General features: G+C 36.3%; 1 protein-coding gene across 7 annotated transcripts in view; it reads left to right on the forward strand.

The window, feature by feature from the left end:
- The window catches only part of SPOCK3 (SPARC (osteonectin), cwcv and kazal like domains proteoglycan 3), a 185311-nt gene that overhangs the window by 93421 nt on the left and 78982 nt on the right, over positions 1–12908 (forward strand). The gene's annotated exons all lie outside the window — the stretch shown is intronic.

The raw sequence follows: 12908 nt of genomic DNA on the forward strand, positions 1-12908 counted from the left end.
ATACATCCATCTGGAGCTTTTCAAACAAGCAAGATAGTACATAGTGAAAGGAAAAGTTTAAACTGTTTTCCATCTGCAGCTGTACTTAATTAACAAAAAACGGTATTTGTGGAGTTACACTGTTTATATTAAACAATCTCAGTGTAGAGCTAGACATTTTAGTTTAATAAGGTGATATATATGGTACAATAATTATTATCAGATAAAGGTAGGTAGCCTGCTTTCAACTTCCTGTGAAGCGTCGGGAATATATGAGTGTTAACTGTGAAGAGACAATATAATAATTCAAAATTTCTAAGAGGTATTACATGTCATGGAAAACAATGCAAATAATGACATTTTCTAGTTAACTGTACTTGCAGTAGGTGACAATTGAAAACTCTTCTAGATTAGATGGAGATGCCTACTCTTGAATTAAGAAACTTTTTGACATCAGCCTTCATCTCTGTTATTCCTCCCACAGCTCTTAGTACTCTTTTAGAAAGGTAATATTTTATAAGACAAAACTTGCTTTAATATAATGCAGTCAATAATGGGAAACTTTGGAATGGCAGAAACTTGATGGTTGTAAAAAGCACTGTAAATCTAGTCTTGTAAGGTAGATGAGGCAATTTTTTACCTACCTGTGCTGAGCCAGGGCAGCGTTTTCCCAAGCTTAGATCTCCCTATTCCCCCAAATTACCACATACAAGGAGAAATCATTTGCTTTTTTTTCTAAAAAAGTTTTTCTTCATGCAGTTTCTGACCTTTTTGTAACATGTTTGGATTATAGTATGAGTATCATAAACACAAGGAGACATGTCTGCTGGGTCTCTTTACCATGACTGATTTTCTTTGCCCAACATATTATTCCTTCACTTGTATCTGCAGTTTGCATACTGGTTATCAGTAGGGCCATCTGTTTCTCAGAGTTCCCAAAGGACTAGTACACTCATACAGAGTCTTGGTAAAAATTAGATGAGAAAGCATAGCTTGACAGTTGACAATATAACCTATCTACCCATGTCCATTTCTAATACATCATATGTGTGTAATCTGTTGTGAATAAACATTTACACAATTTTCATCCCAGTGATCCTTCCTTTTTGCTTAGTTTGTGTGTGTCCACATGTGGTGTTCTTCTAGGATCGGATAATATGAACAATTAAAAAAAGGCACTTGGGGATGTTTTCTGAAAAAAATTGAGACCTTTTTCATGAATTATTGGGAGCTCTTCATAAAGAACTTGCCCATAGATTTTAATTTGGACATATTTGCTGTATAGATCCATAGAAGTTCCAGAGTTTTTTCCCAAGACTCTCTTGCACAGGAAAAGCATTTTAAAGTATGTGAATTGATACAATGGCAAAGATGATCCCCAAGAGACTGTCAGGGAAGAGGAGACTTTGCACACTTCCAAGATAAATAAAATGTTTATGGGCTCCTTTGGACTACTCTCAGGGAAAGAGGCATGAAATACAGTTACAGCTGAATAGATTTTTCTGTAGTGTCATCAAGTTGAAATGCTCTGATTTATAGTTGAATTCTGTGTTACTAGAAGCAGCATTCCCAAGCAGCCCCATTACCTAGCTCATAAATTTCTGTTTATAAATTCTGCTACTCTCTTTAGGTAATAGCGTAGAGAAGTTGCTAATCAGTGAAGACTGATAATTGTATCAAATGGAGGACTCAATTTAGTAATTTCTTTTGTTATTTGTAAGAAACTAACTTGCAAATAAAACCTCATAGGCGTAGACATTGTTATTCAGTCCATGCTGTCCTAGGTGTTCCTCTCTGTACAGTGCAATCTCCAAACTATTGTAAACCAGTTTGTATTACTGAGGGCCCCTCGGCACCGCACAGTGAAACATGGGTGGATATCCCAGCCACCTGCAAGGCTGGTAGTGAAGTGATATGGCAAGGTCCCAACAGGATTAATTAATGTGACAGCACACTTTAGGGATGATTCTACCTGTGCTTTCAGAAGTATTAAAATTTCTATTAGATTGGGGGTCTCAGCATTGTGATTTTACTGCAGTGTGCTTGCATTTGTATGGTTTCAATACCAGCTACTGTGTCTCACTGTCCTTTTCTTAGAGTTGTGTGTCAGGCAAGCCTATGGTTTTGCTCTTTCCTCAGTTTCCATGGCAGCTGAGATCATGGTCTCCCCTCAGTCTCCTCTCATGGCTCATTTCCTTTTCTGGTAGACTGCCAAGATGGCAAGTCCTCTCCTAGCACCCTCCTGCAGGGCCACAGCAAAGACCTTCCTTTATGTGCTGTCCTGGAATGACTGAATAGCGTTTGACAAAAAGATGAAATAGGTGTTATAGATCATTGGTCATGAAAATAGTTGGAAGTACCAGGACTTTGAAAACACAGGGACATGCTTAAAGGAGCAAGTTTTTTGTTGGTAGCAGGTAACAGCATTTGCATCTCTGCTGGCTTTAACTGTGTTGGAAACTGTGTTCTGTGTGCTACACACTTAGCTCTCTGCTGTGAAAGAAAGATAATGTACTTGAAGGGAAAATATGCAAGATATGTATTTAAATGTTGTTCACATTATTCCCATGTGGATTGCTGTGGAAAGGGAGTATCTGCCAGCACTACAATGCATCATAAACAGGTAATTCAAACTATGGTGTAAAATAGTATTTTCATTGATTCTTTGAAATTTGGGAATTTGTCATTAACTTTTTCTTTGGCTGAATTGTGTTTTGCCGTCCCATTATGCTTCCCAGTTTGTCTTTGTTGGTTAAGTAAAAGGGCTTTATGGGGAAAAAACATGTAAAGAGTGTCTATATGAAATAATGAAATGCTTCGGAGTATACCTTATGCCATTACAAATACAACTTGCAGAATATTAAATACAGTATTGCTTGTCTTGGGATGTGTTGATGTGAGTGTTACAGTGACAGGCAGGATATTCATCACATATTGGGAGAAATCATCTACTCATTTTAGTTTCCAATCTCTTCACTCTCAGGAGATTTAGTTATTTGCATCTGCAGTACTAAGAATCTCTGGCAACTGTGAGTTCACCCCAGTGAGCTTGGGGAAGAGGAAAGAAGTTATGTGAGTGTTCTGCCAGAAGACATTTGGACAGGAATAAAAAGGATGAGTCAGAGGACAGGGCTGTAGGTGGTAATGGACATTTCCTGATGCCCACAATGGTATGTGTGCTTTTTGTGTATTTAGCGCAGCAGGTGGTGGAGATAAATCCTCAAATTTCCACGTTCTTCTTGTTGCCACTTCGGGTGAGGAAATAAAGAGTATGTACAGACACCACGACATACAGGAGCTCATTAAGGCCGTACAAGCTGATAACTAACTAGGCTCAGAAAACTGGAAAAGTTAGTCCAGCAGTGACCTATCTTAGATTTGCAGGTCCTGATGAATAGTGTGTTAACATTCTTTTATTTTTGAAAAGGACAGTTATGATATTGATGCGTACTGTAATTTTCATTAAGACTGACATTCTGTGAATAATAGGCTGCAGTACTAAAGTAGAGCAGTGTATAGGTGAAGTTCTAAGCCAGTAGGTTATCTGCAGAGGAAGAGTGGGAGAACTTGAAAAAGTGGGTAAGGGTTGCTACCCAGCAGAGAATTTCAATATAAGCATACCAGTAAACATGTGGCAGTGCCTGTGGTTTCAGGAGAATTACTTTTATTGGAGTCCTTTCTGTACTCCATGTTTGTCAAAAATATTTAAATCTAACACTTAAAGGTGAAAGAAAGAAGAGGAGGTGCGGGCTCTTCTTCAAATGTTTTCTCTTTGCTTTTATCTCAAATCAGCTGCCGGAGACAATTTATAAAGGAGATTAATTCTGTTGAGACCTGGTTATTGTACAGCCCATTCCAAGATTTGACTGCTTACAGCTGGAAACCAGTGGAGACTCTCTCAACATGATTAGTCTAAAATTTCTGAAAATTAGGAAATTGCGAAATAGTTCTGTGCCAAAAATCATGTTTGAAGTAAATCCCAGTGTGTTTGATATATTATAACCTTGTGACTAATACTGTACTTACTCATTGATCGTAGTGGACTCTGATTAAAAACCAGTCTCTTTTTCTTCTTCCATAAGTAGAAGAAAAGTACTGTGTAAAATTGATTTGATGCATTTAATCAATCAATGCTTGGAGCCATTAAATTATTTAGTGCATTGAAGGTGTGTGCAGTTTTTCTAGGCAGATGTAGATCTGTCTCTTTTATAAATTCCCCACAAGACATGATGCCCCCTGCTCCCACTGTGAAGTCCTGCTATGCTCTTCTGAGTTTGTTTTTGTGAATTGTGCAGATCGACACCAGGGGCTCCCTGCTATGGCAGAAATAGATTGTATTTGTCTCTGCCGTAGCATGTTAAGATGGAATAACAGTGTTTAAAGACCTGACAGCACTTACTTGTGTAGTGATATCGAACTCCCTATTTATTTGGATTTTTTTACCTTCTCCAATTATTTATTCTTAGGTTTCAGAGTAGGAAGCAGTAGTAACTGGTTTCCAGTAAATATTAACTAAGCCACAGATTCTGATGACACTTGCAATTCTAAAAAAACCCACCTTACTGCTTTTATTATAGGTTAAAGCAGTACTGGTGACCTTTTAATGGTAAAAACATTTCAGTTACAGATGTTGATCACCTGGAAAATAATGAGAATGCACCAGTCATGAATAGAGAGTCACAATAAGAAAGCATTTCTCTAAGTTAAATGTAGGAAATAAAAAATTATAGCGGCTCTTTTTCTCTTAGAGTCTCACAAGGCAGATTCCAGAGAAGAGTGCAGACTGGATATCTGTAAGGTGCACAGCTGGGTGGAGGCGTGCAGTATAGAAGGCCTAATGATACCGAATTCCCTCTCTAAGAGTTAGTGACTCTTCAGAGTTCTGTGAAATGAAGATAGATTTAGTGACAGTTGTTCCCTGCCCCAAGCCAATGTGGAGTAGGACGTGAATTTAGGGGTTAATAAAAATTCTGTCATATTTCTGCCTATGAGTGCAGTCTTCAAGGTAGGACAGTTTCACTATTAAGGAGTGTCACTTTATTACAGACTCACAGAAGCTGATAGTGGTAAAGATGTTGCATCACCTAATCCAGTTTATTAAGGTAGAGGAGTTGGATAGATTCATAGATTTTGTGGTGGCATTTATTCTTGTTACAACTTCCTTCAGGGTTTTGGTTTAAATGATATTTTGAGGTGCCCATTTGGTTCAAGTCATTGGTCATCTAGATCATTATCTTGCCCTGGACTCAGTCCTGTTGCAGTTTTCTGAAGAGTGTGGAAAATCAGCCTGAATACATTTTATATGAGGTAGATTATCATAAGATGTTCCCTGTATTTGGTCACCTTAGTATTATAACTGGAGGAAAATGTTCCATCTCAGCTTGGAAGTGATGAGTGTTGAGCCTTGGAGCATGATGTGGATTAGCCTGGATGATGTGACAGAAGCTCAGACTAACACTGTGAAAGAAAACAAAAACCTCTTCTGTTTCTATTCATGTGGGTACTGCATGGCTGAGATTATGCCCAGTCTCTGATTATGCTGAGAAAGAAAAGCTGAAAAAGTGAAGAAGTCAAATTTGTGAGAGGCTTCTTTGTGCCTATATGTGAGAAAAATTGACACACATATATAGTGCATATGTATACATACATATGTGCACATGAATATATATGAATAAATAAGGAAACATGCATATGTATTCTTTTTGTTCATATTATATGGATACATGTATCCCAGATTTCCAAAACATCATACTTTTGAACCTGAGGTATTTTGCCTATCTCCTCTCCTTTGCAACAAAGGAAAGAGGGGTTTTAATTTAGACTTTTTACCACTAAATTTCTGATTAAAAAAAGAAAAAAGGATGTAATTGCAAATCTGTAGTTGTATTAAGTAGTCTGAGCAGTTTTGAAAGCAAATCTGTTAGAGCTGATATGGAAGATTTTCTTACTTGGTTAGACAAAAAGGAAAAGAAGCAGAGAAGAAGGAACAGTATAGCTTTGTAGCTTTCCTTTCATTTTAGGTGCTGCAATGTTTTATTATTAAAAAAACCCCAACAAAACAAACAAGCTTTAAAAAAATTGAAGGAAAACAAAGGACTTGCTTTGGACACATTTTGTGAAAGTTGCAAACACCACTATTTAGGATGTCATCATTTCACATTATAATGCTGCTGAAGAAGGCCAGCTGTTGCAGTTAAGTCCCTTATTGGAAATTTTAGTCTGATTCATTACTGTGATTTGTAGTTGTACACAGAAACACTTAATCATTCTTATCCTCCAAGCTCTATTGAATCTACTGAAGGCTTTCTGGTTCTTTGCATAATTTGTGCTGCCAGTCTGCCAGCTTGGCAGTGTTTCAAGCTTGCTGCATTATCTGTGTTTGTTTGCGCAGGAAGTGATGCTGCACGTAGGCTGAATTTACAGTAATTCTTTTGTAATAGGCTAATGAGCAACACTACTTCATTCACAATACTAACATTATATAGCTTTGATTAGACCAATTATTGTGTAACCATGCCATTGTGATCATACTTGCACTCTACAGAGTACTGGAAAGGAAATTTGCTTAGTTGTAGCTTCATTGAACTTGCTTAGAAAATAATTTGGACTTTTATGTGCTTAAGAGAGGTGAAAATTTGAATATGTTTGAGATTTTTATATGCTATGCAATTTAATTTTTTAAAGGGAGAAATTCAGCTTCTTTTTTTCTCTCAGTTTCATTGCATTGGGGAGGAAAGCAGGTGACTGACACTGTGCATCCTACACTCTGCATGTGCTGTGAAGGAATGTTAATTCCTGGGTGAGCCTGTGTTCCCTCCATTCGTGTTAGTAGGAGTTGTGGGTACACAGCTAGAGGAAAACAGGATCCTCTCATGGAATTCCTTCTCTCTCTATATGGAGCTTTTGCTAAAACTAGTGGAAGACTTCTGTGTTGATTGCATGGTATATTGCAGTATCAGTGTTGTCCATATCAGCCTTACTATTTATTAAGGTTGTTACTCAGCTATATAGTATTTATACTTCTTGCTGTCCAGCTTCAAAACTCAAAAATTGCTGTCCTTAAAGGAAAAAAATACCTTATCCAACCCCTGGCTTTCTCAAGCTGTGTCTACTAAAAAAAAATTGAATTTTTTTAATGTTTGGGTGTTTTTTTTTAAATGTATGTAAAACAGACTTTAAATAAAAGAGACCTAAACAGAGCCTTTGTATTCTTTTTGTTAGCAGAACAGGAGTTGTCCAATTTACTTTCCCCATTGAAAAATCCATTATAGGCTTTTTTTTAAGGAAAATGTGGAGCTCTGTGCAAGACTAAATCATATGGACTTCAGTTAATTTAGTAAGTCCTGAGCAAAGTAATTTTCTACCTGCTCCAGCAAGAAGCTTGCTCAGATTCTCAGTTGCCTGTAGGAGTGAGAGGGTGCACTGGATAATCAGTGCACATGATGATTTTTTTTGTGATCAAGAGAGTTCTACTTGAAAATTATGCAACAAGATTATTAATTAGGATTGGATTTTTTTTCAGGAAAACAGATTTCAGCATGCTGTATTTCTTTCGTCTTGCTGTTGGTGGCTGAAGGCACACTCAGTTGTACCATCCCCTAAGAAGCAGTGAGTTAGAAAACTTGAAAATTTCTGTTCATAAACAAGATAACAGGAAAGAATGTGACTAGGAAATCTGACTCTCTAGGACAGCTTTGTTGGTAGAGTGTACAATTTGGTTAATCCTGGGGGATGTTAATGTACTGTCCTGTTTGTAAAAAATGGTTTGTCAGCTTCTGTTGTGTTGTTTTAAAATGGTCTTTATCCTTACAGTATTCCTGAGAATCTACTTTAAAAGATGGCTTTTTTGCTGAAAAGATTAGGAAGACAGTGCTTTTAAATTACTTTTTTACCCTTAACTATGAAGTTGTGATTGTAGTCCATGGCAATGACTCGCTGTATACAACTGGAAACATTGAAATAGCACAAAATTTTATGTATAAAATCTTTGAATATTCCTTTACTAGAAAAGGTAGGCAAAATGAGTTTAGGAACAGTTCAATGCCCTTTCCTAAAAATACCTGTTAAACTTGTTATATATTTTGATGTTTTTTTATGGTGCTTTAAACATTAGCTTAGTCACAATCAGTTTTCACTGTACTTTATTAGAAAATATTATCGATTCTAAAATAGCTGATGCAAACATTTGTAATCAGTTAATGCTTAATTTGGAGTTTCTTTGTGGCTTGTGTGTTCAGGGGTTTGGTTTTGTTTTTTTTTTCCTTTTAGTGTTACTGAAATACTCTAATACTGGGTAATAACACACTAGAATTTCAGGATGCTTGTATATGAAGGGTTCTTTCACAGGTTTTAAAATTTGATTTTGGTTATAATGAGGTGCTTTTATTCCTACCTAGCATCAGTTTTTATGCATTTCATTTTATGTGAAAGTTATGGTTCATAAGTTGTGTATATAGGCTCTGAATACATCTGTTGTTTTGCTTATGTACCAGTGGTGGGAAAAGGATAGTGTGTGAAACCAAGTAAGAGTAGTGTTCAGGGAACAGAAATCATTGTACTAATTTCCATTTATGTAAAACAGTACATTTAAGGTTTCCAATGTTGAGGAATATATTAAGTGTAGTAGCTGGAGATGTTTGTCATCATCGAGTGAGGTGCGTCTATTGCTACTTTACATTAAATTGTATTACTGCTTTTGGTAAACAAATAGTGTACTCAGCATGCTAAAGGCATGTCAGAAGTCTCTAAAAGTTCATGTTTGTGACATGGTCAGTTATATAAGGGGGTTTTGTGTCTGGCAGCATTTTTATCTTTGGTTTTGGCATTCAATTTTAAACAATTTTCATGAGTCCAGATTGTCTGAAACAGGTTTGCTTTACAAAATGCTGTTGTCTGCAACAGAAGAACAGAAGTATTTTACTTAGGTGGGTGGCTTTTGCCACAGACTACTATATCTTTTATATTAAATACTTATTACCCAGAAAAGTATCTTTTTTTTTTTTCATTTTATGTCACAATCTGCTGGGATGCTTACCCCATGCCAATACCTTTTCTAAAATGCCTATGCATCTTCTATATTAGTAATAGCAAGAATAATAATGAAAAATTCTTACAATCACAGTACAGTTAAGGCTGGATTTAAAGCTTCCTAAATCTGTGGGATCCACTTCCTTAATTCAGCCCCTGTCTATCCAGTGGTTTCAAGAGTTGTTTTGGGTTTGTTGTACATGCACGGACTATGCACATGATGTGTGGCACTGTAGAGTCTGTGTCCAGAAATCTCAAAGAAATACTCAAATTCTGTCTGAACAGAACTCCTGAGGGAGGCAAAGAAGAGATTACACCTGAGGAAACCTGAACTCAGAGTAGCTGTGACTCCAGCATGTTCTGGTTCAATTCCTTTGAGGGATAGTTCTTTCAAATACAGACCTTCAATGGTACGTTTGAACATTCAAGCACAGGTACACTTTGGGGGTAAAATTTAAATAAGTACTTTATAATAGTAGAGTGTGTTTCTTTACAAGACTGCAAAAGTGCAAAACATTGAGAATGTATCCTGATTTTATAGAGTGTTGCCTAAGTTGCAGATGCAATAGCAGCAATGCTTACAGTATATCATTTCCCTAATAGACACAGACTTGCAATTCCTAGACCGTTCCATAAAGCAATAAAAAGCAAACAAACAAAACCACCCCAAATCAAACGAACAAAATTACACTCAAAAAGAAGCATCAATTCTCTCCTGTGTTCAGGACAACTTTTCTCCACTAATGGGGTAGAAAGATTAAGAGACTGCTGAAGTACTTCATAGCACCTATGGATCAAACCATCCAAAGTTATCATTTTGGAGGATATGTATTCATCAATGCTTAACTTTTTCACTGTGATTAAAAATAATTTAATTAGTCGTGTTTTTGAGCATGACTGCGTGGGACATAGTTCTTCTGTTCTGCTTTCAAATTATTATTCTTTCTTCCTTAACTGTAGATTATTTTAATTCAGAGTCTAAAATAGCAACTGTTGTAAAATACAGCCTTTTGAATCTTAGAAATAATGCTTCTGGGAAAGATGTTTCATAGAGAAATATACCTATGTGGGCTTTTCTTGTCAGAGAGTTTCATATGTGTCAACATTTAAGATAATTATTGTAATTTAGGGATTACTTCATTTCTTGATCAGCTGAAGATCTGGGCACCTAAATGTTTCCGAAAACATTTGCACAACTTGAAGAATGCATTCTCCTTGTCTTTACCTTTGCTATTTGCACATTTATTGCCAATGAATGTTTGTAGTACAAAGATTTGCATACTTAAAAAAGCTGATTTGAAATTTTGATCCCTAAATTCAACACAAATTATGTTCCAAGCTTTTTCTGTTGGGCCTTCTTTCTAAAGATAACCCCAGACATCATCTTCTCTTCAACCCCAAACTCATTGATGCAAGGTAGAAGCAAATAAGAGAAAAGATTGTCTGAGAGGAGATTTAGGCTGGGGAGTAGGGTGATAAACATAAGACTACAGGAAAGTGATATCCTGAGGTTATCAGCGATTGATTTGGCATATTTGAAATATGCTACTAGAGTCTCTAAAAGGTATGAGGGTACAACCATGATCCTCTGGATGATTTTAGATATCATAAAACAAACATACATGTTGGGTGGTAGGAGGGGAGGGCTTGCTATTCCCTTATTCACTATTACAGCGAACACTGGAGACTTTTATACTATGGAGCTTTCTACCCATGCAGTTCTTCCACAGAGAGCTCAGAATAGTAACACTTCTAGGGTAACTTCAGCTTTTTTTTGTACACATTTGAGATGTCTAGAAAACTGAATTTCTTTAATGTTCTAGATGTACACTATATCTAGAAGTGATATGACATCATATAGCCATTTACTTCAAAGTAATGCTGGAGGTTTTTTACCTACACTGCAATAATTTTGTCATGCTCTAATTCACCTCTCCTATCTTCAAATTGGAAAACAAGGTAATTTCTGATAGGATCGGTAATTGTTTATATGTTCAACTGAGAAGCAAACACAGAGGGTCAGTTTGAAGAACTTGGAAATTTATACAGATGCCGTAGTTATAAAAGCAAACAAAACAATGGAAATTTGTAAAGAACGGAGAAGAGGATAGTCTGTAAATGTTAAGAAATAATTTTGAGTAAGGTATCACAATTTATTTAAGAGTCCTGTTCTCTATGGCCAGCTTGATAAATGACACATACCAGAAACAGAAACACTTCTGAGCTGTTGAAAATAGGATCAAAGACCTCAAGAGACGTCTGGAGGAAGACACTGGAAAATGGACACTTAATTTAGTGCTAACTTAGTAAGAATGACTATGAAAGGATTTTATTTCATTGCTCAGTTACTTTTATTTACTCTCATCATGAAGGAAAGCAGAGACTATATGAGGCAGCAGATTCCAAACAAATTTTAAGGACCTGTTTAATTTTGAAAGACACTACTGCCACAGAGCTCTTGGTCTGCATTGTGAATAAAAGGAAGGTTGAGAAATGTGTGTGTGAAGAGCTAGAGCAATGCTCTAAGCTGGCATGCAGGTAAGACAACTGATTTTTCTGGCACATGACAAACCTGTTCTTCACAATAGAATTGTAAGTTTTACCTCTGGTCATTTTACTCCTAAGTTCCTTTTAGCTGTTCCTTTCCAGCTGCTTTCTACAAGGAGGTTCTGTATTTGATCAGCAGACTGGATACAAGTCCAATTAGAGTCCACAATTTACTGTCTTACCAAAGTAATTTAGATATCAAAAGACACAGTTATTTAATAGATGCCTGAACCTATAAAGACTGCAATAAAAATAACAGTTGAGCTAAATTATGAAGTAGGGAAGGAAAAATGAGACTGGAAAAAGAACACTGTCTGCTCTCAGGATTTTAAAAAAAAAAAAAATCCTTCTTTTCTGCAAACAGAAGCTTTCCTAAGAAATCTATGAACTTCTTTTTTTTTTTTTTTTTTTTTTTGCCCCACAGTTTGGTGCAGAAAATATCTATTTCCATTTGTCATCTCTCAATAGATTATTTTTCCCCTTTTCTGTGTAACCACAGCATTTTTGTCACTCTTACTGCATTGGATTTTGGGATTTCAGAGCTGAATTTGTGGTTGGTCTTCTAAAGCAAAGTATTTGGAAGCCTGTTCAGCCATGAGGCTGAGTGGTGAGTTTTTTGTTTTGTAGAGTCATGACTTTGAAGATGAAATTGGGCAGCTAAATCAGGATCAATATTGTGTTCTGGTATGCAGAGTACCAGGGGTGTCCAGCTGAGGGACCAGCAAGGGCCCCAACTGTATGAAAATTAAACTCTCTAGGGGTAATGAAGCAAAGGAGAAGGTGAAGCCTTAGGTATCTGATTTTTCAGTTTTTCTGAACAGTTGGAAATAGTTTTTGAAATACTCTGAGAATTTTCCAAATTTTGTGTGCTGCAGAATGAAGACATGAAAGTAGAGCCCTAAAAGCTGAACCACAATTTCCTTTGTGTTACTATCCCAGAAATACTGATTGTTGCTGTTTTACCTTTTGTAATATGCTTTTGTTTATTTAAGAATTTCTCTTTAATCATGTTTGTTGTAGTTTTGTTTACTGTTTTTCTCTCTCTTCAACTCTTCTCCATTTGACTTACTTTTCTTCATCACAGTACTTTGTGTTTTCACTCAGCATGCCTTACTTATGCAGTCATGTCCAGTAAGAGATGCTTTATGGTGGCTTGAATGGAGAAGAAATAGATTATGTGTTATCCTGTAGGTACCATTTTATGGGACCTACATTAGAGTAATTGAGGAAGGAAGAAATAAAAAGTAAAGGTCTATGCTGCTGATGTTTATGAACATTAATAGAAAAGGGAAAGATATTAAAATTGGAACATTACTGACTTCCTAATGGCAGAAAAAGAAGTTATGTCCAGTTGT

The sequence above is a fragment of the Motacilla alba genome, chromosome 4 (genome assembly GCF_015832195.1).
Source record: "Motacilla alba alba isolate MOTALB_02 chromosome 4, Motacilla_alba_V1.0_pri, whole genome shotgun sequence".
NCBI lineage: Eukaryota > Metazoa > Chordata > Aves > Passeriformes > Motacillidae > Motacilla > Motacilla alba.